Source organism: Lissotriton helveticus, chromosome 7 (genome assembly GCF_964261635.1).
Source record: "Lissotriton helveticus chromosome 7, aLisHel1.1, whole genome shotgun sequence".
Lineage (NCBI taxonomy): Eukaryota > Metazoa > Chordata > Amphibia > Caudata > Salamandridae > Lissotriton > Lissotriton helveticus.
The window spans coordinates 88,626,591-88,653,589 of NC_136068.1; positions in this window are offsets into that span (position 1 = coordinate 88,626,591).

The window sequence follows — 26,999 nt, forward strand, 5'->3', positions numbered from 1 at the left end:
TTTGCTTGTGGAATATAAAGGCACACATATTTTTGAAAACCTTTTAAAGACATCCCGCCGATAGGCCGAATGATGTCCAAAACACTGATGATCCATGTAAAAGAAACACCGTACACCACTTTTTTCCAGAAGTCTTCCTTGGAAGTTTGGGTAAAGATCAAAAGATAAGAGTTTGGTAGCTTGAAAGGCAGATTTGGATTGAACTTAATATTATTATTACTGCCATTGCATTGCATCCATCCAGTTTCACTCTTTAAATAGGCAGTGCAGTGTCCACATGTTATTTAAGTCCTTTGTGAAAAGTAATAGCCATAGTAGCATACGTTCTTCCTGAAATTGATATTTGTCCAGCTTTGAAGTATGCAATTTCAGTTTCTAATTTAGATCTATCCTTGTAGCATTAATATAAGGTATTTTCGAGTTGTTCCTAGAATCAACATAGACATAACATCTGATCTGCAATTTGGCCAGGTCATATTTTGGTTAGCCTTTTTCATCAATCTGTCAAAAGGTACAGTTTTGGAATCTAGTAATATTAAATACAAAAAACACTCACAATTTATTGGAGCGGTAGACGAATATTAAAAATCTTCACAGTCATGGTTCCATGTGTAACTCAGTCTAAATAAATCATTAGTATTTACGTCTTTTTGTTCTAAAACTCCAAGGATTACCATAATAAATTCGTGTGTATCTTTTTGAGTGTTGAGAGTAAATATTAGTGATCCACTGATATATCTAAAATGTCTCAAATGCCTGAAGCAGAATATATTACAGTTCTATCTGTGAGTAAATGTTGGAGCAAATGATACTTTGCAGAACACAATATCTTATCTGTTTTTTGTTGAATTTGATTTCCAAGATATGGTAAATGAAACAGTACATTGAGGACAACATTTGCATAGCAGTTGACACTTGAACTGATTTTAAATTGGTATCCTGCAATATCTCCCTCCTTTTTTCACTTTTTTCTTCTTAACACCTTCTCGCTTGCTCTTTTTTCCTTCCTTTTCTTGAACATCTATAAACTCTTTTATACTCTTCCACTTAGGACAGATGTATTGGTTTCTCATAAATAGGATACTGTCCTAAATGAGGAGTGTGTTGACTTCTTAACCGATTGTAGTGTCTGACACAAGTTGCATTGGCACTAACTTTCTTTTCATCAAAATCAATAAAAAACAAACTGGAAACTATTCTAACTTGCGACAATACTACATATAACATTCCTTCTTTAAATACAGTATTTCCAATGTTAACAAAAGCTCCATCTGCACATAAACCTTGTGATTTATGGATAGTTATAGCATACTTTAAAGAGAGTGGGAACTCCTGGAGCTGCCCATAAAAGTCTTTGAGTAGCAAATATGTACAACACATCAGCCAATCTGTTTGACGCCATCAATCTGATCAAATTTAATGGTCAAGTATTCAACCTCATCCCTATTTGGAAAATTAATGAACTCAATAACCTTACCCGTTGAACCTGTAGTGTTGATGCAATCCTGAGAACTCCTATTTCTAGGTAATAAGGAATTTAGTACCCTAAAACAAGAATGTATTCTTATGAAAAGGGAGTTGAGAACTGGATGCAGAGGGAGAGAGGCTGGAGGTGTTTTCTCAACAACAATAAACTTCTGGATACACTTTGCCACTGTTGAGTGATCGTTACACTGGCGACAAGTTGTGCAGCGCAGGGGGCAGATAATCGAAGAACACCTCCATCCCTGGATAAAGGTAGGGGCCTACCATTGTTATTCTCCTCTCACGTGAGTAAATATTTGGATAAAGAAATATGAAATGAACGGAGAACTAGCGTTAAGTTACTAGTAAATGTGCAGATTACTTCTCGTGAGGCAGTTATTTTACTGTTTGCCGAATTGTGAATGCAGCTTGTAATGGACGTACTGCTTAATGAAATTTGAAAGTGCAGCCAGTAAACACAACACACCTCCCAGAGAAAGTCAAAAGTGATGTCAGGAAACCCAACATACTGCCTAATCGAGCACTCGACCAGTAACTGTAATTTTGTGTTTTTTATATAACAGCATGCCATCTCTCGCAACCATTGGCTAGTCGCGCACTGAAGTTTTAACATACCCGCTGATCACTTGCTAAAGTTTGAACATGAAATATCCAGCCAGACATAGAATTTTTATCATCTTACCTTCTTTTCTAGAATCTCACGAATGCACAGAGCAGTAAAATGGAATCGTGTCAAGCACATTCTGATCTCTGTGAGTGCTGAAGAATCATAGAGAACAATAAGAGGGTAATGTCTCCACCTATTATAGGAAAATCCTTAGCTACTTCGTTTTTCTATCTAAAAGGAAACCACACATTTTGGATGTACTCCATACATTGAAGAAAAGATTTCATCCGTTGTGTTTATTGTGGTAGTTTATTATGGTAATTTATTATGGTTGTTTTCTGTGTTAGTTTCTTGTTTTGCTTTATGTTGATTAAAAACTTACAGTTCATGTCAAACCACAAGTAATTACACGGAAAAACATTTTTTTAAACTATTTACTATGGCAGACCAAGGTTTAGCTCCATCTCCCAGATTTCTGGCCACTCCTAGAGAACCTTCTATACAGTGGAAACAATGGAAAACATTATTTCTCGCTTACATGTTAGCTATTGGTGCTGACAAATATGGCCCAGTAAGGAAACCAGCAATCTTGCTTCACAACCTTGGATTGGAGGGGCGAAGGTTGTTGTCAGGTAGATCAAGCACTCTTACCTGTGTATTCATGATCCCTTACCTGTAAGGTGCTTGATTGGTTTTGCAGAGACGCTATGAGCCAAACTCCCAGAAACCCTACCTTACAACCTGTGTTTTTTTAATTAACACTAGGGTGATGGATAGCAGTCAGGGAGGGAGGCCGGAGTCCGACGCTATTTACATTCTTGTAGTTGACCTGCGAAGCAACAAGAAACTCCTTAGAACATTATCCTTTATAAGTTGTTACTTTTAGAGCACTTTTAACTTAATTCTAGTGAAAAGTCTTTAAGCTCCTACCTGTGATCTACTAAGCTAGGCTTCGCTTCCTGGAAGTCGTTGTCTTGTTGAAGTCTGGTTGAGGAGACGCTGTTCTTTAGAGTCCGAAGGTAGTTGAACTGTCCGCCCCCAGATCTTTATGTCAAAAATATGGTTATTCTGTGTGAAACAACAGCATTTGCACTTTCTCTTATGTTTACCAATAAAAACCTTATCAAAACTACCTTGAATTCTACTCACTTAACAGTCTCCAATTTGTTGCTCAAATGACTTCTCGCTTTTAAAATAAAGAATTAACAAACATTCTAAAACAAATCACAGTTTCTCAATAGAGCTGTAAATTAACACCTTGAAGAAGTCTCAAAGTTATTTAGTGTCCAAGTTCCTCTTTCGTTAATAAGAGTGTCCAAAAATTATAGTTCTTTCATGTAAGACAATTAGTCTTTTGCTAGCGGTGGGCGCCTTTCCCAAAAGAAGTTTTACTTAGCTCTTTCCTTCTTTTGCAGAAAACAGATGCATCACGGATTTCAGAAGACTGAAGACTCTGGCCAAGATTCCGTTCCTAGGATCTCCGGTAAGTATTCATCTGGCGCGATGCTCCTCTGAAGAATCCGGAAGGCTAAGCACCTTCTGGAATACCGGGTGTGGCTTTTATAGTCCTTTTTATAGTCCTGCCACACCCCGGGACGTCCTTTCTGCCGCACACGTCAACTTTGCCCTCACGCTGTGTTGAACTGCACACAGCGCGAGAGCATTTGTTGACACGAACGCGTGTAACTTTTAAACGCGTCTCGTTTTTTCTTTATTCCGGTTCCCTTCTACGATCTGCACACAGAGGCGCGATCACTATACTCAATTCTTCTCTACAAACTACACACAGTGGCGAGATTACTCTACTCAAACTCCGTGTCCAAACAGCAAGTGTAGAAACGTACGTATCCAAACAAGCATTGGCAAGTTCCCAACAAAACACAATTCACAGAATGCACCTTACAGTTACATGAACATACCTGGAGTGCTGGATGCACGGGATAGGGGTGGGTTCCATGAAGGGAAAAGTTCTTTGGATTATTGCTTTTGGGGGATTCATTCAGGATTAGTTTTATAGAAGGAGCTGCAACTGCTTAATCATGACAGTACCCCCCCGTAGAATCCCCCCTAATACCAAAGGGACTGGTTTTGGTTTGTCTGGATATCTGTTATGAAAGGTTTTTAGGCTTTGTGGAGCATTTCTTAAATTAGCACGGTCTTCTACCCCGTATCCTTTCCAGTCTACAAGATAGAACAATTTGCCTTTTACTCTTTTAGAATCAAGTATTGTTTTTACTTCATACTCAGGCATACCCTCCACCTCTACAGCCGGGGGATGACTCAGTAATCTAGTTTCTGGGTTGCATGGCTTAAGCAAGGAGACATGGAATACTGGATGGATTCGATAAGTAGCTGGCAACAACAATTTCATGCTAACAGGATTAATCACCTTTTCTATGATGAAAGGACCAATGAATCGTGGACGAAAGGTTTTATGGCATTTTAATTTTAGATTTTTCGTTGCTAACCACACCTTGTCACCTACTGAATAATGTGGTGGTTTAGAGCGATGTTTGTCTGCAAATGTTTTTTGAGTTTCCTTTGCATGAGCTAAATGTTGTTGAGCTTTTTGTTGAACTGAAACCAAATGATTTACATAATCAGTGACTGCTGGAGTGACAGTTACATTTTTACCTACACCTAACATGTCTTTTGGATGGAAGCCATGTACACAAAAAAAAGGAGACATACCAATTGAGGAATGATCGGAATTATTGTATGCAAATTCTGTAGTCCATAATATGTCAGACCATTCCTGATCACAGGTGGCCAACAAACAACGCAAGAACTGTTCTATAGTTTGATCTGTGCATTCAGTTAATCCATCAGTTTGTGGATGATAACTGGATGACAAGCGCACTTCCATGTTTAAGGATTTTCCTAGGTTTTGCCAAAAATGCGAAACAAACTGAGAACCCCTGTCCGAAAGTACTACTGAAGGAATTCCATGAAATTTAAGAATCTGTGTTACAAAGATGTGAGCCAAATCAATAGCCGAAGGAAGCTTTTTTAGGGGAATGAAATGAGCATATCTAGAAAAGTGATCCACAACAGTTAGAATGATGGTGAATTCAGACTTAGTACGAGGCAACTCTACAATGAAATCGAGTGATACAGTATGCCATGGTTGTGGCGGTATTGGTAAGGGCAAAAGCAGACCACTTGGAGATCGATGAATTGCTTTGTTTTAACTGCAGATAGTACAAGTATCTACGAAATTTTGGATGTCCTTGAGCATTGTTGGCCACCAAAACCGCCTTTTAATTAGTTGGTACATTTTCGTTACCCCAGGATGGATTGAGAGAAAGGAATCATGGTATATTTGTAACACTTTTTCCTGTAAAGGTTCATTGGGAACAAACACCTGATCATTCATACAAAAACATTTTCTTTCCATTGCAATAACGGATAAACCTTGTTCCAATCTTCTTTTGATTGATTTTTAGAGCTTTTTCAATGTCAGACAAAACTTCAGAATCAATAAGTCCTATACTAAAGCGCTCGACTGGAATAATTGGATGAACAGTTTCTTGTTTAACATTCAAATCATCACTTAGTCCGATTCTGGATAATGCGTCAGCCTTGATGTTATCTTTCCCAGGGCGATACGTGATGATGAAATCATAATCATTGAAGAATAAAGTCCAACGCAATTGGCGAGGGGACAAAGCTTTAACAGATCTAAGTGATTGCAAATTTCTGTGATCGGTATAGATGGTCACAGGATGACGAGCCCCCAGCAAGTAGTGTCGCCATTCTTTGAACACAGCTTTTATGGCCAATAATTCCCTATCGGCTGTGGCATAATTTTGTTCTGTGGGAGATATCTTTCTGGAATAGTATGCAATTGGATGCATTTGCCCAGTATCTTTACTTCTTTGGGATAGAATGCCTCCAACTGCAAATTGAGAGGCATCTGCTTCCACAATGAAAGGTTGAGAGGGATCAGGATGTCTTAATATTGGGGCTGTTATGAATTGATTTTTTAAATCTTGAAAAGCAATTCAGTTTCTGAGGTCCATTCGAATTTCATGTTTTTTCTTAACAATTTAGTGATAGGAGTTACCTTTTGTGAGAAATTTTTTATGAACCGTCTATAAAAGTTTGCAAACCCCAAAAAGCTTTGGATTTGTTTCACTGATGTAGGACTAGGCCATTGTATTATTGCTTGAACCTTTTTTGGGTCCAATTCAATGCCAGCTAGACTAAGGATGTATCCCAAAAAATCTACTGTGGTAACATGGAACAAGCTCTTTTCTAATTTTACGAATAAAGAATTTTGTAAAAGCTGTTGCAGAATGGCTTATACTTGCTTTACATGCTCAGAATTTTCTTTCGAGTAAATGAGAATATCATCTATATAGACGATACAACAGATATCCAGGAAATCCCTTAACACTTCATTTATAAAAAACTGGAATGCGGCTGGAGCGTTGCAGAGTCCGAAAGGCATAACCTGGTATTCGTATAGTCCAAATTTTGTACGGAGTGCTGTCTTCCATTCATCGCCCTCTCGGACTCGTACCATATGATATGCTCCACGCAAATTCAGCTTAGTATAAATGGTGGCACCTTTGATCTGGTCCAGTAATGTTGGAATTAACGGTAGTGGATACCGTTTTTTTACTGTCACGTTATTAATTGCTCGATAGTCAATGCCCATGCGCAATTCTCCTCCCTCTTTTGGAATGAAAAAGAGAGGAGAAGAGACCGGAGACTTAGAATGTCTAATAAATCCGTTAGCTAGATATTCATCAAGATAAGTGCGTAAATGTCCATTTTCTTTTTCTGTTAGCGCATAGATGCGGCTACAAGGTAAAGTCGCCCCAGGAATTAAATCAATCTGACAATCAAAATCTCTATGAGGCGGCAAGGTGTTGGCCTTCTTCTTATCGAAAACATCCACTAAATCATGGTATTCTTCAGGAACTCCAGCAAATACCAAGACACTTTTAGATTCTTTTGGAAAATCATATCCTTGTATCAACAATTCAGAACCTGGGTATTGTTGAAAACACTTGGCATGACAGTAATCAGATTTAAACAGTATAGTTCTATTTGTCCAATCGATGTAAGGATTATGAAGTACAAGCCAAGGAATGCCCAGAATTAAACCAAATTGAGTAGCATCGATTATATCAAAGGTTATTTCCTCTACATGTTTCTCAGCACAAGTCTTTCTTAATTGTTCAGTATGATGTTGAATAGGTCCTGAGGTGAGTTCCTTACCGTCTACTGCTCTAACAATTTCCGGAGAATCTTTAACTACCTTTTGCAAACCCAGTTTTCCGAATAATTGAGTGACAATAAAATTGCCAGTAGCTCCAGAATCTATTAAAGCATCTATAGACCAAGACCGGTTTTTATCTTCTTGTGATTGAAGCAGAATCCGCATACTAAGATGACAATGAGAGGCAGTTGGTGTTAAAGAGGCCAAACTGGTATGTGCACTCGATAGATTGACCTTATTGTCTACCGAGTTTCTTAGTTTTCCGACTGCTGTATGGCGGCAACATCAGTAGTTTTAGTTTTTGGTCTTACAGGTCGTGTGGGACAGTCTTTTACAAAGTGTCCTGTTTTTCCACAGTACATACACTGGTTTAATTTCCTACGCTTTTCCTTCTCGTCCTTAGGGAGGTCCTCTAATGGTCCCTATTTGCATAGGTTCTACAGGGTCTAACTTAGCTGTGGACGGTTCTATCTTAGAATTTCCCCTTTCTTTAAACATTATCATCCTATAATCTGACTTTCCTCTTTCACCCTTTCTTTCAGAAATTCTATGATTGAGCTTAGCGACTAAATCAATAAATTCCTCACAATCAGATAGAGGATCTAAGATTTGTGTAATCATATCCTTTATTTCGTCACGTAAACCGCGATAGAACAGGGACACACGTTTTTCTTCTGGCCATTCTGCTTCTATGACCAGTCTGTTTAAGGTAGAAATATAATGTAACAAATCTGATGAACTCTGCTTCAAATTAAGCAGTTCATGATCCGCTGTCTGAACGAAGACATGTTTGGCAAATAACTTTTTCATGGCCTTTTGAACCCGTCTAAAATCATTTAAAATCGGATCATTTCTCTCTACATATGGTACAGACCACAAAGCGGCATCTCCTCCTACATATGATAAAATGAAGGCAACCTTGGAGGAATCATCAGGAAATGTAGTGGGTTTTGCCACAAAATGTAACTGACATTGATTCAAAAATATTGTAAATTTGTTACAGTCTCCAAAAAATCTCTCTGGGGGTGCTAAAGGTACTGTAACTGGAGTTGTAACCTGGATCTGAGTATTAGCCGAGGTATTAGGTGTAGTGTTCCCACTATACAAAGTTTGCATGGCCGGTTGAAAAATGGGAGGTTTAACATAGGATTTTTTGTCTGAGGTGAAGGTCCAAGTTGTTGGACTAGGAGGTTGTAATCTACTCTGAATTGCTGTTACATCTCTTCTCAAATCTGCATTCTCTGATCTTCTTTCTAATAACATTGCAGCTATATCCTGCAAAGATATCTGTGAAGTTTCATCCATAGCGTCTGGGCAAAACTAATTTTGTGGGCTTAGCCTTCTGTCAGGTAGATCAAGCACTCTTACCTGTGTATTCACGATCCCTTACCTGTATGGTGCTTTATTGGTTTTGCAGAGACGCTATGAGCCAAACTCCCAGAAACCCTACCTTACAACCTGTGGTTTTTTAATTAACACTAGGGTGATGGATAGCAGTCAGGGAGAGAGGCCGGAGTCTGACGCTATTTACATTCTTGTAGTCGACCTGCGATGCAACAAGAAACTCCTTAGAACATTATCCTTTATAAGTTGTTACTTTTAGAGCACTTTTAACTTAATTCTAGTGACAAGTCTTTAAGCTCCTACCTGCGATCTACTAAGCTAGGCTTCGCATCCTGGAAGTCGTTGTCTTTTTGAAGTCTGGTTGAGGAGACGCTGTTCTTTAGAGTCCGAAGGTAGTTGAACTGTCCACCCCCAGATCTTTATGTCAAAAATATGGTTATTCTGTGTGAAACAACAGCATAAATCATTTGCACTTTCTCTTATGTTTAGCAATAAAAACCTTATCAAAACTACCTTGAGTTGTACTCACTTAACAGTCTCCAATTTGTTTCTCAAATGACTTCTCACTTTTAAAATAAAGAATTAACAAACATTCTAAAAAAAATCACAGTTTCTCAATAGAGCTGTAAATTAACACCTTGAAGAAGTCTCAAAGTTATTTAGTGTCCAAGTTCCTCTTTCGTTAAGAAGAGTGTCCAAAAATTACAGTTCTTTCATGTAAGACAATTAGTCTTTTGCTAGCGGTGGGCGCCTTTCCCAAAAGAAGTTTTACTTAGCTCTTTCCATCTGTTGCAGAAAACAGATGCATCACGGATTTCAGAAGACTGAAGACTCTGGCCAAGATTCCGTTCCTAGGATCTCCGGTAAGTATTCATCTGGCGCGATGCTCCTCTGAAGAATCCGGAAGGCTAAGCACCTTCTGGAATCCCGGGTGTGGCTTTTATAGTCCTGCCACACCCCGGGACGTCTTTTCTGCCGCACGCGTCAACTTTGCCCTCACGCTGTGTTGAACTGCACACAGCGCGAGAGCATTTGTTGACACAAACGCGTGTAACTTTTAAACGCGTCTCGTTTTTTCTTTATTCCGGTTCCCTTCTACGATCTGCACACAGTGGCGAGATCACTATACTCAATTCTTCTCTACAAACTACACACAGTGGCGAGATTACTCTACTCAAACTCCGTGTCCAAACAGCAAGTATAGAAACGTACGTATCCAAACAAGCATTAGCAAGTTCCCAACAAAACACAATTCACAGAATGCACCTTACAGTTACATGAACATACCTGGAGTGCTGGATGCACGGGATAGGGGTGGGTTTCATGAAGGGAAAAGTTCTTTGGATTATTGCTTTTGGGGGATTCATTCAGGATTAGTTTTATAGAAGGAGCTGCAACTGCTTAATCATGACAGTACCCCCCCCCGTAGAATCCCCCCTAATACCATAGGGACTGGTTTTGGTTTCTCTGGATATCTGTTATGAAAGGTTTTTAGGCTTTGTGGAGCATTTCTTAAATTAGCAAGGGGTTCCCACGAACGGTCTTCTACCCCGTATCCTTTCCAGTCTACAAGATAGAACAATTTGCCTTTTACTCTTTTAGAATCAAGTATTGTTTTTACTTCATACTCAGGCATACCCTCCACCTCTACAGCCGGGGGATGACTCAGTAATCTAGTTTCTGGGTTGCATGGCTTAAGCAAGGAAACATGGAATACCGGATGGATTCGATAAGTAGCTGGCAACAACAATTTCATGCTAACAGGATTAATCACCTTTTCTATGGTGAAAGGACCAAGGAATCGTGGACGAAAGGTTTTATGGCATTTTAATTTTAGATTTTTCGTTGCTAACCACACCTTGTCACCTACTGAATAATGTTATGGTTTAGAGCGATGTTTGTCTGCAAATGTTTTTTGAGTTTCCTTTGCATGAGCTAAATGTTGTTGAGCTTTTTGTTGAACTGAAACCAAATGATTTACATAATCAGTGACTGCTGGAGTGACAGTTACATTTTTACCTACACCTAACATGTCTTTTGGATGGAAGCCATGTACACAAAAAAAAGGAGACATACCAATTGAGGAATGATCGGAATTATTGTATGCAAATTCTGTAGTCCATAATATGTCAGACCATTCCTGATCACAAGTGGCCAACAAACAACGCAAGAACTGTTCTATAGTTTGATCTGTGCATTCAGTTAATCCATCAGTTTTTGGATGATAACTGGATGACAAGCGCACTTCCATGTTTAAGGATTTTCCTAGGTTTGCCAAAAATGCGAAACAAACTGAGAACCCCTGTCCGAAAGTACTACTGAAGGAATTCCATGAAATTTGAGAATCTGTGTTACAAAGATGTGAGCCAAATCAATAGCTGAAGGAAGCTTTTTTAGGGGAATGAAATGAGCATATCTAGAAAAGTGATCCACAACAGTTAGAATGGTGGTGAATTCAGACTTAGTACGAGGCAACTCTACAATGAAATCGAGTGATACAGTATGCCATGGTTGTGGCGGTATTGGTAAGGGCAAAAGCAGACCACTTGGAGATCGATGAATTGCTTTGTTTTGACTGCAGATAGTACAAGTATCTACGAAATTTTGGATGTCCTTGAGCATTGTTTGCCACCAAAACCGCCTTTTAATTAGTTGGTACATTTTCGTTACCCCAGGATGGATTGAGAGAAAGGAATCATGGTATATTTGTAACACTTTTTCCTGTAAAGGTTCATTGGGAACAAACACCTGATCATTCATACATAAAACATTTTCTTTCCATTGCAATAACGGATAAACCTTGTTCCAATCTTCTTTTGATTGATTTTTTAGAGCTTTTTCAATGTCAGACAAAACTTCAGAATCAATAAGTCCTATACTAAAGCGCTCGACTGGAATAATTGGATGAACAGTTTCTTGTTTAACATTCAAATCATCACTTAGTCCGATTCTGGATAATGCGTCAGCCTTGTGTTATCTTTCCCAGGGCGATACGTGATGATGAAATCATAATCATTGAAGAATAAAGTCCAACGCAATTGGCGAGGGGACAAAGCTTTAACTGATCTAAGTGACTGCAAATTTCTGTGATCGGTATAGATGGTCACAGGATGACGAGCCCCCAGCAAGTCGTGTCACCATTCTTTGAACACAGCTTTTATGGCCAATAATTCCCTATCGGCTGTGGCATAATTTTGTTCTGTGGGATATAACTTTCTGGAATAGTGTGCAATTGGATGCATTTGTCCAGTATCTTTACTTCTTTGGGATAGAATGCCTCCAACTGCAAATTGAGAGGCATCTGCTTCCACAATGAAAGGTTGAGAGGGATCAGGATGTCTTAATAACGGGGCTGTTATGAATTGATTTTTTAAATCTTGAAAAGCCAATTCAGTTTCTGAGGTCCATTCGAATTTCATGTTTTTTCTTAACAATTTAGTGATAGGAGTTACCTTTTGTGAGAAATTGTTTATGAACCATCTATAAAAGTTTGCAAACCCCAAAAAGCTTTGGATTTGTTTCACTGATGTAGGACTAGGCCATTCTATTATTGCTTGATCCTTTTTTGGGTCCATTTCAATGCCAGCTGGACTAAGGATGTATCCCAAAAAATCTACTGTGGTAACATGGAACAAGCTCTTTTCTAATTTTACGAATAAAGAATGTTGTAAAAGCTGTTGCAGAATGGCTCATACTTGCTTTACATGCTCAGATTTTTCTTTTGAGTAAATGTATGTATGTATGTATTGCGACTTATATAGCGCACGTATCACCCGAAGGCATCAAGGCGCTTGCTTTGGGAACCCGTCCTGGCTTTTCCCTGTGAGATAACCCCTACTGGGTATCCCCAGGGTGAAAGCCAGGCATCCCGCAGCGGGTGGGCCGCCGTAGTGGAGATTAAGCAACTATTGCCAAGAGTTGCAGCGTGGGACCCCATGATTAGAATAGGCACCGAGGCGAGAATTATCGAGTCCGTGGACATTTTCGGGGTCAGGACCCTGCTGCGTCGGGAATTGAACCCTGGTCCCGGGCCAGACCTCTGCATCAGGGTCTGCTGCTCTAATCAGTGAGCCACACTCCTCCTCCTAAATGAGAATATCATCTATATAGACGATACAACAGATATCCAGGAAATCCTTTAACACTTCATTTATAAAAAACTGGAATGCGGCTGCAGCGTTGCAGAGTCCGAAAGGCATAACCTGGTATTCGTATAGTCCAAATTTTGTAGGGAATGCTGTCTTCCATTCATCGCCCTCTCGGACTCGTACCAGATGATATGCTCCACGCAAATCCAGCTTAGTATAAATTGTGGCATCTTTGATCTGGTCCAGTAATGTTGGAATTAACGGTAGTGGATATCGTTTTTTTACTGTCACGTTATTAATTGCTCGATAGTCAATGCCCGTGCGCAATTCTCCTCCCTTTTTTTGGAATGAAAAAGAGAGGAGAAGAGACCGGAGACTTAGAATGTCTAATAAATCCGTTAGCTGGATATTCATCAAGATAAGTACGTAAATGTTCATTTTCTTTTTCTGTTAGCGCATAGATGCGGCTACAAGGTAAAGTCGCCCCAGGAATTAAATCAATCTGACAATCAAAATCTCTATGAGGCGGCAAGGTGTTGGCCTTCTTCTTATCGAAAACATCCACTAAATCATGGTATTCTTCAGGAACTCCAGCAACTACCAAGACACTATTAGATTCTTTTGGAAAATCATATCCTTGTATCAACAATTCAGAACCTGGGTATTGTTGAAAACACTTGGCATGACAAAGCGCCGCCGTTACTAGGCGCTGGTAACTTCATCTAGCCACTCCAGCTGCCATCTTGGGCAGGGGAAGGCTGGCGGTATAGATCATTGTTCCTCCCGCCCTCCCAGGATATTTAAGGTGTGGCGATCTCCTCCCCCAAGGTATTTGTTTGTTTCTCCTCTGATGCGGAAGCCAGGGGAACTCTGCGCTCTCTTGTGCTCTGCCTAACATGCTGACATTGTGGTTGTTATTGATGTAATAATAACACATTTTTTTTAAAACTTGTAATATATTTTAATTGCTAGCATTTAACCACTAGCCCCCACCTTGGTGCGAGATTAACATCGCCCGAGGCTGATTTCCACCGCATTACACAGCGCCGCCGTTACTAGGGGCTGGCAACTTCATCTAGCCACTCCAGCCACCATCTTGGGCAGGGGAAGGCTGGCGGTATAGATCATCATTCCTCCCACCCTCCCCCCACCCTCCCAACCATGGCTATAAACAACAGACCCGCCCGTCCGCGCAGCGGGCGGGTGCAAGGGTGGGCGCAGCGGGCGCGCCAGTGGCGTACCAAAGGCGCGCCAAAGGCAAGCCCGTCTGCGCCCGTCCGCGCCTGGACCGGGCCGAGGGCCACTCCCCCTGGTCTTCACCCTCTACCCCCACGAGGCTTTTACACAGCGAATCAGCTCCTACAATGGCGCCCCCCTACCATCAGTCCTGCCTCACACTTGATCCACTGTTACTTGCTGGAAATTCTGATCAACTTTGTTCATGTTGTAAAACCTCTATACCACTCACTTTGAAACCCTCTCCCTGTAACAAGGATAAATCCTTGAAATCCTATACGATTGCCCTCACTAATGTCCGCTCGCTCGGCAAACACCGACAGGACATATGTGATCTGATAGAGGATAAAAACCTAGATCTGCTATTCATGACTGAAACCTGGATGGACAACTCGTCCGACCCAGATTTAGTGATTGCAGTTCCCAAAGGCTTTTCTACCTACAGATTGGATAGACAGCGTAAAAAAGGTGGTGGAATTGCAATCATCGCACGCGACGCATTCACGGTAAGAACCAACATGATCTCGCTACCCTCCTGTGAAGCCCTACAATTCTCTATCAAGCTGACCCCATCTTATAATTTTAAAGGGATTCTCCTTTATCGACCACCGGGGTCTAGGATTGAATTCATCTCCGACTTCAGGTCCATTCTGGAAGTGTCAGCCCTTGACAGCTCTCTCACTGTCCTAGGCGACTTTAACTTTCATTTTGATAAACCCGAAGACTCAGATACTGCCGCTTTCTTAGCTGACATGTCCACCTTTGGTCTCCCACTGCTGGTTAAGTCATCCACTCATGATGGAGGCCATATACTGGATGGCATCTTCACTAATTTAGCGGGCTTACAAGTTACCCAAATCCTTCCCCTCACCTGGTCAGATCACCATGCCATCTTGGCATCAATGGCTATTCACGACTCCGGTGCCTCTATGTCACACCCTAATCCTCGTCAGCCGTACCTGGCGTGGGGTGACATTGATAGCTCCAGCTTGGAAACACTCTTGACCAACTCCACTCCTCTACTATCAGCCGACCCTAATACTGCCACTACACAATTCTATGAGTGGGTGGGCTCTGCGACCACCGACCTGGTCCAGGTCAAACAACGATCTCGCAACAGATCTGCCCCGTCAGCCCCTTGGTATTCAGAGGCATTACGAATTCAGAAACAACAGTGTAGGAACAAAGAGAGGCACTGGCGAAAAGATTACTCCGAAGAGGCCAAAACCAAGTATAAAGAAATGGTGGCTAAATACAAAACTCTAATTAGTGAGGCTAAGAAAAAGTATTACTGTGAGAGAATTGAATCAGCAAAAAACTCTAATAAAGCACTGTATGATACCACCAAGCAGCTAGCAGGATACTCACCCAATCTGACTCCACCCCCCTCCCAATCGCTCTGTGACGCTTTAGCCAATTTCTTCTTTAGTAAAGTCAGTGACATCTACCTGGCCTTCACCAACAATGCTAATACCTTTACTAAATCACCCGCCTCCCGCACCGGCCCCATTTTTTCTCAGTTTGCAGATGTCTCCAGTTCTCAGATTAAGAACATCGTATCTTCCATCAAATCGGGCTCTGCATTAGACCCATGCCCTCTAAAAGTTTTACTCCCGGTTATTAAAGTGGTTCTCCCTGCCATCACAGCAATCTGTAACTCTATGTTTAGTACAGGCATTTATCCAGACGTCCTAAAAAAGACCCTCATTAAACCGCTGCTTAAGAAACCAAATCTCGACATGGAAGAACAAAAAAGTTACTGTCCAATCGCTAGCCTCCTAGCCTTGGCGAAAATAGCCGAAAAAGCACTGAACCTTCAACTATCAGCCTTTATTGAGGAACATCACCTACTTGATGAATCTCAGTTTGGCTTTCGCCAATACCATGGAACGGAGACGGCCTTGATTAAAGCCGCGGACGATATTAGATCCATCCGTGACGCTGGAGGAACAGCAGTCTTAATACTGCTTGATTTATCGGTGGCTTTCGACATGGTCGATCACACCATTTTGATCGACCGTGTCGAAAACATGGGTGTCCAACAAAATGCCAAGAAACTCCTGGCATCCTTTCTGGCGGATAGGACCCAGGTGGTCACTATGGGATCTTTTCACTCATCCACCTTGTCACTGCCATGTGGAGTCCCTCAAGGCTCATCCCTTAGTCCGACACTATTTAACATTTATGTGTCGGACCTTGCCAACGTCATTCGAGCTCATGGGTTGAGCCTTACCTCCTATGCAGAGGACACTCAGCTGGTTCTCGCCATCAGGAACGATGGCCATAAAATAGCAAATGATTTCAATCTGGGCATGCTGGCCATAGGGAATTGGATGGCCTCCAATTGTCTGAAATTAAATTCCGACAAGTCGGAAGTAGTCATATTCGGACATCTGACCCCGGAATGGTCCTCCCTTAGGTGGCCGCTGTCACTGGGTCCCCCCCTGAACCGGTTAGTAAGGTGAGGAATTGGGGAGTTATGTTTGACGACCGCCTTACTTTCCTCCCTCACGCCAATCAGATTACCTCCTCCGCCTTTCATAAACTGCGACTTATCAAAAAAATTCTGCCATTCCTTCCTGAGACAGCGGGCAAAACCTTGGTTACCTCCCTGGTATTGTCTACACTAGATTATTGCAACGCACTGTTTCTAAACGCCCAAGAAAGAGTACTAAACAAAATGCAAATTATCCAAAATGCAGCCGCTAGGCTTCTGGGAAGAATCCCTAAACACCAATCTGCGTCAGAAACCATCAGAAATTTACACTGGCTTCCCATTAGAAACAGAATAAAATTCAAAACTCTCTGCATAGTTTATAAGGCCCTGCTCAACCTGGGACCAGCGTTTCTCACTCAAAATCTTACTCCTTACTGTCCCCCCAGATCATTATGCTCCTCTAGTCTACATGATCTTGTGGTACCTCGTACCAAATATGTTTCATGGGGAGACAGAAGATTTCTTGTGTCAGCGCCCAAACTATAGAACACCCTGCCGCACTCGATTAAAACAAGCCCCTCACTCTGGTCTTTCCGTAAAGGACTCAAGACCTGGCTTTTTAATCAGTAAACTCAGTCTCCTCCTCTTTGGTTAAATACTGCAGATATCTTAGCGCCGAGATGCCCTTGGGCCTTTGTTCGCGCTCTATAAATGCTGTTAATAAATAAAATAAATAAATAAATAAATAATCAGATTTAAAAAGTATAGTTCTATTTGTCCAATCGATGTAAGGATTATGAAGTACAAGCCAAGGAATGCCCAGAATTAAACCAAATTGAGGAGCATCGATTATATCAAAGGTTATTTCCTCTACATGTTTCTCAGCACAAGTCTTTCTTAATTTTTCAGTATGATGTTGAATAGGTCCTGAGGTGAGTTCCTTTCCGTCTACTGCTCTAACAATTTCCGGCGAATCTTTAACTACCTTTTGCAAACCCAGTTTTCCGAATAATTGAGTGACAATAAAATTGCCAGTAGCTCCAGAATCTATTAAAGCATCTATAGACCAAGATCGTTTTTTATCTTCTTGTGATTGAAGCAGAATCTGCATACTGAGATGACAATGAGAGGCAGTTGGTGTTAAAGAGGCCAAACTGGTATGTGCACTCGATAGATTGACCTCATTGTCTACCGAGTTTCTTAGTTTTCCGACTGCTGTATGGCGGCAACATCAGTAGTTTTAGTTTTTGGTCTTACAGGTCGTGTGGGACAGTCTTTTACAAAATGTCCTGTTTTTCCACAGTACATACACTGGTTTAATTTCCTATGCTTTTCCTTCTCGTCCTTAGAAAGAGGTCCTCTAATGGTCCCTATTTGCATAGGTTCTACAGGGTCTAACTTAGCTGTGGACGGTTCTATCTTAGAATTTCCCCTTTCTTTAAACATTATCATCCTATAATCTGACTTTCCTCTTTCACCCTTTCTTTCAGAAATTCTATGATTGAGCTTAGCGACTAAATCAATAAATTCCTCACAATCAGATGGAGGATCTAAGATTTGTGTAATCATATCCTTTAATTCATCACATAAACTGCGATAGAACAGGGACACACGTTTTTCTTCTGGCAATTCTGCTTCTATGACCAGTCTGTTTAAGGTAGAAATATAATGTAACAGATCTGATGAACTCTGCTTCAAATTAAGCAGTTCATGATCCGCTGTCTGAACGAAGACATGTTTGGCAAATACCTTTTCATGGCCTTTTTGAACCCGTCTAAAATCATTTAAAATCGGATCATTTCTCTCTACATATGGTACAGACCACAAAGCGGCATCTCCTCCTAAATATGATAAAATGAAGGCAACCTTGGAGGAATCATCAGGAAATGTAGTGGGTTTTGCCACAAAATGTAACTGCCATTGATTCAAAAATATTGTAAATTTGTTACAGTCTCCATAAAATCTCTCTGGGGGTGCTAAAGGTACTGTAATTGGAGTTGTAACCTGGATCTGAGTATTAGCCGAGGTATTAGGTGTAGTGTTCCCACTATACAAAGTTTGCATGGCCGGTTGAAAAATGGGAGGTTTAACATAGGATTTTGTGTCTGAGGTGAAGGTCCAAGTTGTTGGACTAGGAGGTTGTCATCTACTCTGAATTGCTGTTACATCTCTTCTCAAATCTGCATTCTCTGATCTTATTTCTAATAACATTGCAGCTCTATCCTGCAAAGATATCTGTGAAGTTTCATCCATAGCGTCTGGGCAAAACTAATTTTGTGGGCTTAGCCTTCTGTCAGGTAGATCAAGCACTCTTACCTGTGTATTCACGATCCCTTACCTGTATGGTGCTTTATTGGTTTTGCAGAGACGCTATGAGCCAAACTCCCAGAAACCCTACCTTACAACCTGTGGTTTTTTAATTAACACTTGGGTGATGGATAGCAGACAGGGAGGGAGGCCGGAGTCTGACGCTATTTACATTCTTGTAGTCGACCTGCGAAGCAACAAGAAACTCCTTAGAACATTATCCTTTATAAGTTGTTACTTTTAGAGCACTTTTAACTTAATTCTAGTGACAAGTCTTTAAGCTCCTACCTGCGATCTACTAAGCTAGGCTTCGCATCCTGGAAGTCGTTGTCTTTTTGAAGTCTGGTTGAGGAGACGCTGTTCTTTAGAGTCCGAAGGTAGTTGAACTGTCCGCCCCCAGATCTTTATGTCGAAAATATGGTTATTCTGTGTGAAACAACAGCATAAATCATTTGCACTTTCTCTTATGTTTACCAATAAAAACCTTATCAAAACTACCTTGAATTATACTCACTTGACAGTCTCCAATTTGTTTTCTCAAATGACTTCTCACTTTTAAAATAAAGAATTAACAAACATTCTAAAAAAAAATCACAGTTTCTCAATAGAGCTGTAAATTAACACCTTGAAGAAGTCTCAAAGTTATTTAGTGTCCAAGCTCCTCTTTCGTTAAGAAGAGTGTCCAAAAATTATAGTTCTTTCATGTAAGACAATTAGTCTTTTGCTAGCGGTGGGCTCCTTTCCCAAAAGAAGTTTTACTTAGCTCTTTCCTTCTGTTGCAGAAAACAGATGCATCACGGATTTCAGAAGACTGAAGAATCTGGCCAAGATTCCGTTCCTAGGATCTCCGGTAAGTATTCATCTGGCGCGATGCTCCTCTGAAGAATCCGGAAGGCTAAGCACCTTCTGGCTTTTATAGTCCTGCCACACCCCGGGACGTCCTATCTGCCGCATGCGTCAACTTTGCCCTCACGCTGTGTTGAACTGCACACAGCGCGAGAGCTTTTTTTTACACGAACGTGTGCAACTTTTAAACGCATCTCGTTTTTTATTTATTCCGGTTCCTTTCTACGATCTGCACACAGTGGCGAGATCACTATACTCAATTCTTCTCTACAAACTACACACAGTGGCGAGATTACTCTACTCAAACTCCGTGTCCAAACAGCAAGTATAGAAACGTTCGTATCCAAACAAGCATTGGCAAGTTCCCAACAAAACACAATTCACAGAATGCACATTACAGTTACATGAACATACCTGGAGTGCTGGATGCACGGGATAGGGGTGGGTTTCATGAAGGGAAAAGTTCTTTGGATTAGTGCTTTTGGGGGGATTCATTCAGGATTAGTTTTATAGAAGGAACTGCAACTGCTGAATCATGACAGTTGTATGAGGATCGCCAAGAAGTCTCTCTATGGGTAGGTGTTGGACAACCCAGTAATGTCTACGATATGTGCCTACATATGTTTGAGATATGTTTTGTAACAAAACTAAATATAGGATACATTTTTCTCCAAGATGCAAAAGCCAGATGAAGATATTACGTCCTATGTGGCAGCATTGAGAGGATTATCTTTAACATGTCAACACAAAAATTTAACTGATTCTCTCCTACGAGATCAAATAGTGAGTGTACTAGTGACATGAGGATTAAAGAAAAACTGTTGATAAAGAACGTAACATTGGAAAAGGTGATAGATATTGGTAAAGGTTTAGAACATGCTAGCTTATGGCTAAAATAAATGGCTAAAGGAAATGGAGAAAAAAGTAGTTCTGATATAACTAAAGAGCAAGGGCCAGATGTAGGTATCCAAATACCGGTCGGTAACGGCTGAAAATACCGATTTTTGGCCGTTACCGACAGGTAATAGGATACTGAGATGTAGGGCCACCTAAAATACAGATTCGGTAATTTAGCAGAATCGGTAATTTTACAGATTCTGTAAAATTACCGATTCTGTAAAATTACCGAATCTGTATTATGAGATGTAGGTAGCACTGTAATCAGTGCTGCAGGGCTTTAAGAATTCGTAATTTACCACCAACTAGAAGTTGGTGGTAAATAATGAAAAGCCTTGAAAAAACATTTTTTTTGCTTTTCAAACTTTGCCATGTTGCAGACATACATGCCCTTAGGGCATGTATGTCTGCAACATGTGCACTCATACACGATTGAGGGGTGCAACAGGGTGTCAAAGTGACAGCCTGCCACCCTTCAATGTTTCCCCCAATTACCGAATCGGTATTTACCGATTCGGTAATTGACATTCATTCCTATGGGCCTCCAGGCCCATAAGAATGAATGGCAATTACCGAATCGGTAAATACCGATTCGGTAATTCCCGAATCTTACCGATTCGGTAATTTAAAAAGAGAAATTACCTACATCCCATTTACCTACTCTTAAATACCGAATCGGTATGATTCGGTATTTAAGAATAGGTAAATCGAGATTACCTACATCTGGCCCTAGTATCTCAGAAGTGTGTGGGCCAATAAGTGAGGTCAGAAAGACTAAACTATCTGAAAAAAGTTGCTTGCATGGAGAATCTAAGGACGAAGAAGTATAGCTACCTGTGCAGAAAACCAGCCTCAAAATGTTTACATGTTATCGCTGTGGAGCGTGGAACCACATAGGATCAAGCACAACATGTATAGCAAGAACTGCCTTATGTTGTAACTGTGGGAGAAGGGGTCAATTTGCCAGTGTTTGTAGGTCAAGTAATTGCATAACCAGAGTTTTAAGAAGTCAATGATGTCAGTGAGAATATACAAGAACTGATACTAGTTTGGAAGATGCATGTGAAACTATGCAAACTATCTTACAGACTGGAGGATTGAATAAGGAAAGTAAAGACAAACAGGAGAAACCTAATTATTTTTTTTTTTTATAGTTTTATATAGTGCGAACTAGACCCAAACCGAATCAGGTATCAGAGCGCTTTACATAGCACCAGTTACGTTACATGAAGACACACTTTCCTTTTTTTTTTTTTAGGCACGGGGAGATTAAGTGATTTGCCCAGAATCACAGGAGGTTTTTGGCGTCGTTACCGAGACTCGAACCCAGATCCCCAGGTCCGAGGTCGAGCGCCTTAGCCGTTAGACCAACCCCTCTCCCCATTGCAATTTGTATATTGACTGACTCGTTGTGGAGATGTTAGCGTATTCCGGAAGCCTTAATACTTTGTTATCCCAAGTCACTTTTCACAAGTATTGGATGTAAAGTAACAAATTGAATGAATCTGACATAAAGGCAGTGGACTATGGAGGAACTCTCAATGATATAACAGAGATGAAATGGATGAATGATTATACATTTTGAAGGAGAACTTGTACATGGCAAAGTATATATAACCAAACAAGGCACTAATGTATTAGGGTGGCGCCATCAAAGTGATCTGAACATAATACTGAATCCCATGATGAGAAACCAGTCAAAACTACTGGGGTGCACTGTGTGGGAACAGGAAGGGAATGTCAGGAGCTTTATATTAAATATTTGATGAAGAAGTACCCAAAAGTATTCATGGATAAGCTTGGGAAACTCAAGGGGTTTTCCATTAAGATTATCCTAAAGAACAATACTGTTCCAGTAGTACACAAAGTAAGAAATGGTCCTCATCTAATGAGGGAACCACTGAAGAAAGTACTAGACGTTGTTGGAACAAGGGATAATAGAGCCGATAGAATCTTCTGAGTGGCTGGTGCTAATAGAAGTGGCACTTAAGGAGGGAGGAAAAATTTGGTTATGTATAGATCTGTGAGACGTAAATAAGAACATATGGGTGGTTAGGTTGCCCCACCCCAACTCTGAAATGTTAACAGCAATGGGGGAGGGAATATTTTCAGTGTAATTAACGTGTCTGCTGGGTACCACCAGATCGATCTTCATAAAGATTCAAAACACCTCACATCTTTTGTAACACAGCTGGGAGCATACCGCTTTTGCAGAATGCCTTTTGGACAGGCATCATCCTCAGCGGTGTTTCAAAGGGTCATGCACCAATTATTATTATTATTATTATATTTAAGCTTATAAAGCGCACAGCTACCCGGAGGTTTCCCGGCGCTAAGGACCAGAGGTAAGGGGGAGAACACCTTAAAACCTGAAATGAACGCTATTGATTAAATAGCCAAGTTTTGACTTCTTTACGAAATTTAAGATAACAAGGTTCCGTGCGGAGAGATAATGGAAGAAAGTTCCAGAGGGAAGGGGCCAGGACGGAGAAGGAGTGACCACCCATCCTGGCTCTCCTAATCCTAGGAACTTGAAACCTGTGCTGGTTAGAAGATCGAAGGGTCCGAGCAGGGTTGTATCGATGCACTAAGGTACTGAGATAGGATGGGGCCTGATCTGTATTTATCTTGTGCATGTAGCAGAGGGCCTTAAATTTAGTGCGGTTTTCGATGCGTAACCAGTGCAATTTACGAAGTGAGTTGGAAGTGGGGGATGTTTAGGGTAGTTTACAGAGTAGCCGAGCCGCCATGTTTTGGACCGTCTGTAGTTTGCGGGTTACCTCTTTGCACGCTCCCAGGAGAAGAATATTACCGTAGTCCAGTCTAGAAGTGATTAAGGCCTGGACTACGGTTTTCTGGGTCTCCTGGGGGAGCATCCAGATGATCTTATGGAGCCACTTGATGATGGTAATGCAGGTGGAAGAGATCTTTACCACATGATGTTTCATGGAAAGTTGATCATCAAAAGTGATGTCCAGATTACGAACTGTTTTAGATGGAACGAGGAGCTTACCCATTTGTATGGGCCAATGTTGGGGGCCCCACAGAGTAGTGTTCTTACCGAATAAGAGAAGTTCTGTTTTCCCACCGTTCAACTTAAGTTTGTTATCATGCATCCACCTGGCGATGTTACTAAGGCCGACACAGAGAGAAGAAGGGGTGGAATGGGAACCCGTTGAGAGAGAGTAAATAATCTGTGTATCATCGGCATATGAGTAGATGGTTAGCCCTGCTTGTTCTGCAATGTTGGCCAGAGAGCTGACATACAGATTGAAAAGTAAAGGGCTTAAGATAGAGCCCTGGGGAACACCATATGCCGATTTATAGGTTTGAGAAACAGAGGAAGGGGAGAAAACTTGAAAAGTACGGCCTGAAAGAAAACTAATGAGCCAGTTGAGGGCTGGGCCGGTGATGCCAGATGATCTAAGGGCATCGATGAGGATGGGGTGGGAGACCGTGTCAAAAGCGGCACTCAAGTCAAGTAAAATGAGTGCCACGGTCTCCCCCTCATCCACTCGGCAGCGGATAGTTTCTGAAACCCCCAACAGGGTGGATTCCGTTGAGAAACCGGATCTGAAACCATATTGAGATGGGTGGAGGATCTTATTCGATTCAACATGCCGGGTGAGTTGTGTGATAATGTGCTTTTCTAGCATTTTTTTAAAAACAGGGAGGAGAGAAATGGGGCGAAAATTGGATGGGTTATTGGGGTCAGCATTAGCCTTTTTAAATAATGGCTTGATCATGGCGTGTTTCCAAGCGGAGGGAACCTTGGCTTCTCTGAGGGAAGAGTTAAGTAGATCCAGAGTAAGATTAAGAGAGGGGGTATCCAGAGTTTTTAACATTCTGGGAAACCTTAATCAGATCCTATGTTTTCACGATGACATCTTGATCGTAGGCAAAAATGAGGAGTGACATGCTCATTTGATGGTAGAGGTGTTATTGAGTCTAAAAGAGAGTGGTTTGACAATAAAGAAAGAAAAATGCCAGTTGAAGAAGACCAATGTTACATACCTTGGACATGAGATACTGGAAGTGGCATTAAACCAAAGAAGAGCATTGTCAAAGCGGGGAGAAAAGCTCCCAAGCCAATGAATAAAAATCAGCTGAAGTCTTTTTTAGGACTGGCAGAATATTGTTCCAAATGTGTGCCAAATTTTGCTGATATTATGGAACCTTTTAGAGTAATAATGAAGAAGGGTGTTGCTTCAAGTGGAGTAAAGATTATGATAAGGCATTTAACTGTGTAAAAGATGGTATATTGTGTGCACCAACCTTAGGTTATTTTGACACCACTTCAAGGACATATATAACGATTGATGCCAGAAATGTGGCAATTGGTGCAGTTGTGATGCAAGTGAAAGATGGTCAGGATAGAATAATTGGGTTTGCTTCTAGACAGCTCAAAACATCTGAATCCAATTATTCTGTTATTGAAAGAGAATCCCTAGCATGCTGTTAGGGGATTACATATTTTAGATATTTTGTGTGGGGATTACTGTTTAAAGTGAAAACAGATCACAAGCATTTGATGTATCTTTTCAAGGGGGGGTAAAGGACTTGAAGGAAAGGTAAACCTAGGAATATCTAGGTGGATGCTATCTGTTTTGGGTTACAATTTTACAGTAGAATATGTCAAAGGGTTAAAGAATGTGATGGCTGATTGTCTATCTAGATTGTCGGGACAAAGAGGAGGTAGATGATGTTGTGGATTAAGTAATGGATGGGAAATGAGGAGTCAGCCATCAATAAGGAAGACTGGGATTTGGCAATGTTTCATGATACTACTCTACCAGATTTAAAGAAATATGTGACTGAATGCTGGAACACTAAAGGAATGTCTATGACTGATTCAAATCATATTATCATGTGAAGAATAAATTGAGTATGAGTGGTAGAAAACTAATGAGGAGAACCAGATTATTCCACCTGAAAGACTTAAGAGAAAAGTTATCCAAATTGCACATGAGGGTCACCGAGGCCGCAACATAACTAAAATACAAGGTTGTCAGTCTTTTTGATGGCCTGGGATGGATAGTGCCATTGAGGAAGCAGTGAAAGAATGTTACCCTTGTGCCAATAGCAACAAGTCTAGGGATGTCAGACAGGCTCCTTTGAACATGGTAGAACTATTCAATAGACCTTGGGTGAAGGTGGCTATTGACTTCTTGGATCCAATAGCCAGGTTAGGTAAAAGAAATAGGTACATGATAGTTCTTAATGAATATCACACTAAATGGTTCATCACAGAGACAACTGAATCCATAAACACTGAAAGTGCAATTGCATTTCTTGAGAGGGTGTTTAAGGATGAAGGAATATCCAGAGTACTGCTATCAGATAACGGAGTACAGTTTACATTCAATTGAGCAGAATGGGGGTTAAACACAAAAGGTTTGCCTTATATAGACTCCAGGCCCATGGATTGGTCGAACATATCAATCGTTAAATTGTAGAGAATATTTAGTTGTCTTTGGCAAATGGTTTGTCATGGAGGAAAGAGCTGAACAAATTGACCAGCAAGACACCTTTCATTTCTCTAAAAGGTAGGGAGCCAGCAACTAAAGAATTTAAAAGTGACGCAGTGAAATCTAGAACATTTCACTGCGCCACTTCTAGGACACAAATGCGTTAATTTCTTACGCCTGCCTCACAGGCGTAGGACTGACGCAGGCCCTTTCACATGGGGTTTGCCCCATGTGAAAGGACATATTGCTAGAGTTGCGTCACTTTTGTGACACACTCCAACAATGCGTCACTTTTGCGCTTACAGATACGTCAGAAATAGTGACGTATCTGTAACTCCTTGCGACATGATGCGTCATATCATAAATATGACGCATCAATCATGTCGCAAGGAGTGCGCACTGAGAAGTGACGCATCGCTGCTTTCACGCAGCGATGCGTCATTTCTCATAAATGAGGCCCAAGATGTCAATTGACAGATGGACCCTTTTCCTAAATCATCCAGTGTGTTGTCTTGACATCATATGACTGTTTTCTTGGGTAAATGTCACCCTACAATTAAGACCATATTAAAAAACCTCTCGTGACAACATCATATTGAGACCAAATTACTTAGTCTAGTTAATGACTTCATCCTAGTGAGCAAGGCGTAAAGCAAATACCATGTTAATGCAAACACTATCCATTTTGTTGTACGTGATCTTAGCACTCACAAAGCTTCAGTTGGATGCACAAATGATAAGAGAAGACAAACCGGTATTATCTACTTTTTCCTGATTTGTGCATAGGAGGGACAAAAAAACATGAAATGGTCTACTGATTCAGGGCTAAGGTTGCATACAGGGCACTGTGGGATTACAGTAGCCTGCTTCCATTTACTTTTATTGTAATTCAGGGGCAAAGTTCTGTACCTTAATTGTTGATACAGGGCACATGCATGAGGAGGTTCAATCTCATCCATAACAGCTTCAACTAAAAAAATGCATTTAAATTGTAGGAACTTTCCAGTTAAGGTGCCCAGTGCTGCATCATTAAGACAGAAATCAGGAATATGAA